The 4770-nt window shown below is 34.1% G+C and overlaps 1 non-coding gene across 1 annotated transcript; it reads right to left on the bottom strand.

The window, feature by feature from the left end:
• Positions 1 to 1002: 1002 nt before the first annotated feature.
• Positions 1003 to 1135, bottom strand: LOC123827638. The gene has a single exon (XR_006787294.1). It is a non-coding gene; the product is annotated as a small nucleolar RNA SNORA33 (small nucleolar RNA).
• Positions 1136 to 4770: the final 3635 nt, after the last annotated feature.

The raw sequence follows: 4770 nt of genomic DNA on the forward strand, positions 1-4770 counted from the left end.
GGTGCCTTTCAAGCTGCTACCTTAATGCTGGAGCTCAGAGGGAATGAGTCTGAGTAAGTCCACATGTGGGTTCTTTAAGAGGAACTGCTAGGGACTCAAGGAGTTTCTTCCACTGACTCAATCCCTGCGGCATTTTGCAGCCAGAAATTATGGGGACTTATTTCCCTGGCACTGGAAACCTGGGCTGGGGGGTCTGATGTTGGGCTGGGACTCTTTGCTTCCAAGATATCCCTCTTGAATTTTTATTTACCACATGTGGATGTGGGAGCAGCCTGTTTTGTGTCTCTGCCCCTTCTAACCAGTCCAGATGGATGTGGTTTCTGTAATTCTGTAGTTGCCAGACTTCTATTTAACTCAATTTTTAATAGTCCTGAGTGATGGTTGTTCTGTAGTTTAGTTGTAATTTTGATGTGGTTGTACAAGGAAGAGAACTGTGTTTATCTATGCCACCATCTTGACCAGAAGCCCAGAAGCCTGCACTTTTAGAGTGTGGTAGATACACATGTTTTAGAGGTTTTGATCTCACATATGCTTGATATATATTAAAACATGTCTTGAAAATGTTTCATGTTTCATATGAGTAGGGAATGTTTTTATTTATACACAAAAATACTTCATATAATAATGCTAAAGAATGCATGGTTCATATTCATTTTATATCCTGTGTAAATAAATTATCCATTTTCTCTAAATTCAGTGTGTATGAGTTGGAAAGTGGCTTCTCAGAAACACTTTGAATCATGAATAGAGAGGTGATTTGCCATCTGTTTGCATAAGTGTAGTACAGTTTCACCTGTGGGAAAATGTATAATGACAGATAGCAATTCTTTTAGCACCCAGGGAATGTCTACATCTCTCTGCTATGGGAATTTATTCACATAAAAACATAAAATCTAAAGATGGCAGAAGACTTTGGATTTATTTATTCTAACCTTCTACTAGACATTTAAATTTCCAGAGTAAGATTTTCAAAAAAAAGTTTCTTTTCTCTCCTGTTTTTTTTCTTACAGACATTTTCAGGGTGCGTAATGAGTTCAATGTCTGTAAACCTCTGTAATGTGGCTTTACTATACTGCCAGCTTTCTCTGAACTTCTCCAGAAACACATTCAGATAAGCAGATACATTGGCTGGCTTTTCTTCCTTTTCTTGAACTGAAGATCATAAATTTCTTAATTGTTACAGAGTTTTATTATGTCTTTGAAAGATTCAAATTATTGAAAAAATCTCATTACAGTAGTAAGCCCATCTGCTTATATTATTTCTTTCTCATTCTACTTCCTAAAGACATATATAGGGAAAGCAAATATCTTTTTCAAAATGACACTTTAAATACTTTTAAATGATTATCATGTAACCACAAAATTTCCATTTCTATAAGCAAAATCTAATTTTCTTCAGATATTCCAGTTATTATATACTATTGCTATATATCAATATTTATATCAATATTCCCTTATGTGTTTTCCATTTTATGCATATCGCTATTAAAATGTAAGCTGTCAGGGTGTTTGGGGGGCTTAATGAGAGTAGAGGGATTGAGCATAAAAGAAAAAGAGAAAAAATCATGGACACAAATAGCCATATAGTAATAGCCAAGGAAGAGGAGTGGGCAAGGGTAGAAGAAGGTATAGGGGGGATAAATAGTGATGGACAAAGATTTGACTTGTGGTGATGAGCACACAATACAGTGTACATATCATGTGTTGTAGAATTGTGCACCTGGAACCTGTATAATTTTGTTAACTAGTGTTACCCAATAAATTTAATAAAAATAAAAAACTTTGTTTTCTTAACAAATGTAAAATCTAGAAGTGAATACACTACTTTAAATGTGATTTAACTAGCTCAGAAATTATTGTAACTCATTTGAGATATCTGTTAAACAATTAATTATTAAGCACAAATATATAAGAAGTAGTTTTCACTGGTTAAGATAGTCCGTAACACAGCTACTACATAGCCTCCTATCTTTAGGAGATGCTTTTGGAGTTCTGTGCTCACCAAGAGTCTTCTAGTGGTGTATGCACCTCATACAACCTGATTGTGCATATTTGCTTCTAACTTAGAGAGTTTAGTTATATCCAATTGATAGCTTGAAATTGGCCATAAAATGAGTATTTACACCATAGAAATCACTGAACACTACAAATAAGTATTTTATTTTGTTGTTTCTTTGTTTGGCTTTTTTTGTTTTAATATGGAGAGCTAGTTGTTAAACACATACAGGCATTCCATTGTTTCTTTGCTTGGAGTTTCTTCTTCTCTCATTTGTGGGATCTAGGCAGTAATTTTTTTCTAAGAGGCTTTGTCCTATAACTATAGATGATTAGTCTAGTGACAAACATAAACTGAGACATTTACAGATACATGAAAGTTGTGTTTATTCTATATTAGTAAAGTGTAACATTTATTTAAATCTTATTAAGTATATCATTCTGATTCTCTCTATACATTTATTTATTAATGGATAATTTTATATTCAATTTCTTCACCTGAAAACAATGATACCAATGTATAAGCCAAAGTGTGGGTGCTTCATTGTCTTGTTCTTTAAGTGTAAGCACCTCTGCATGGATTGACTGCATCTCATGTGGAGGTTATCTGCCACTCTTTATTGCCGCTTTCAGTTTATATCATCTAACTTTATTGCCATTTATGATTTAGAGCCAAATTATTACTAGAAACCCCTGAGGAATAAAATCATGAAAATACCTTCAAGAAAAGTCTCTTGCCTGGGTGAGGATGGCATTGCCTTAACACATAACATATATTGTGTAGACAGCTGTGATATCAGGAATTCAACAAAAGATCCACTGCTTTCTGAAAAGACTCAGAAGATATTCACATTTTTAATTGAGTTATTTAACATTTTGTTATCTTAGGTGGAAGATATCAACCCACCTATGTCTTTAAGAAAGATCCTTGTAATTAGAAAACATCACCAAAAAGAGGGAAAGTAGCCTACTAAAAACCCTGGTGATAAAATTGAGTCTTAACAAGTCTAAAGACCACTTATGAAATGCTCCATAAAGAATATACTATGAGCCTATGCACTCCAACATTCATAGCAGCACAATTTACAATAGCCAAGTTCTGGAAACAGCCTTAGTGCCCGTCAGTAAATGAGTGGATCAGAAAATTGTGGTACCTTTACACAATGGAATACTATGCGGTAGAAAGAAAGAAGGAGCTCCCACCTTTCATGACAGCATGGATGGAACTGGAGAGCATTATGCTAAGTGAAATAAGCTGGGTGGTAAAAGAGAAGTACTGTATGGTCTTAACTATAGGTGGAACCTAATCAACAAAACAAGCAAGCAAAATATAATCAAAGACATTGAAATAAAGAACAAACTGACAGTAACCAGAGGGGAGGGAATAGGGGGGTAATGGGTGAAAATAGGGGAAAGGCCATCAATGAGCATGTATAAAGGATCCATGGACAAAGCCAATGTGGGGTAGGATTCTGGGTGGGATGTGGGTGTGGGTGGGATGAGAGAAAGTGGTGGCAGGAAAATAAAGACAACTATACTTGAACAATAAGAAAAAATCATTGAAAAAGAATATACTATGAAGAATATTAACAGAGTTTACTAAACTAATACAAGTGACACCTAACTACATCTGCAAACAAAATAAAGGAGAAAATTAGTTGAATAAATGGAAAGCAATTTTGCATAAATAATTAGACACAGAAAATGCCTCTGAAATTGCTCTACAGGTAGTGTTGGCTGCTTTTGCTGTGTGTTACTTGCTAAAATTAAAAAAAATATGTATATGATCAACTTGTATTTTTTGGCAGATCCAACCTTGAACTGAATTTGTTATGGTAGCTAATCAGTATTTGCACAGTTGCCATGAAAAGGTAATTTATTGACAGTAAACTTATTGTTTTATAAATTAAAAGCTTTTAAATTTCAGGAAGTGAACAGGTAATTTATAAAGGCAGAAGTACAGAATGTTAAATGGGTATGATTTTTAAACAGTCTCTTGTGGAATGATGTGGATTCTCTGGGAAGGAAGGTCCACATTGAAAAAAAAATCAATCATATATTCAAAATTCTCTCCACAATCCAGCCCTTAATTGGAGTGTCCAAAATGCTTATCCAATGACTTCCTCTTTAGGACATTTTGAAGTATTTTTTAAAAATATTTGTGTTCCATTATTTCCATTATTAGCACTAGGCCAGATTGGTGTTTATGTATTTAGCATCTTACATGATACCTAAGGCCAATGGCTCACTATCACAAGAGCTAGAGAGACTGGTTTTCCAAAAGTCTGTGAAAGTTTTACCACATCTGGTACTCATAGTTTCTTTTTTCAGGGATAAGTGACTGCATCACATATTGATGCAATTATACAGAATTACTTCTCTTCTATTTATTAGTATAATTATTTTTTTTAAAGTTTAAATACATAATGTATTTTAAGGTAAACAGAGTCTACTTATGGCTTTCTCCTTAATAGTAATGCTGGATGATTCTGACTTAACTGATCAACTATCTCAGAATCTACTCTCCCAAATAACCATAATATAAGAGATTTTCTCCTGTTGTCCACTTTTGTTCTCAAATCTAATACATTTATATTTATCTAAAATACTGATCCTGTTAAGGTAATGTTAAATTTTACTAAAATAATCCTCAAGTTTTTTTTTATCTTCATCTAAGGACATTTTTTCTTGGCCTTTTAGAGAAGGAAAAGAGTTTGCCTGTGCAAGAGAGAAGCATTGGCTGGTTGCCTCCCCTAAACACCTGGGCAGGAGATC

The sequence above is a fragment of the Phyllostomus hastatus genome, unplaced genomic scaffold (genome assembly GCF_019186645.2).
Source record: "Phyllostomus hastatus isolate PE091 unplaced genomic scaffold, TTU_PhHast_1.1 phas_contig_86, whole genome shotgun sequence".
Classification (NCBI taxonomy): Eukaryota; Metazoa; Chordata; class Mammalia; order Chiroptera; family Phyllostomidae; genus Phyllostomus; species Phyllostomus hastatus.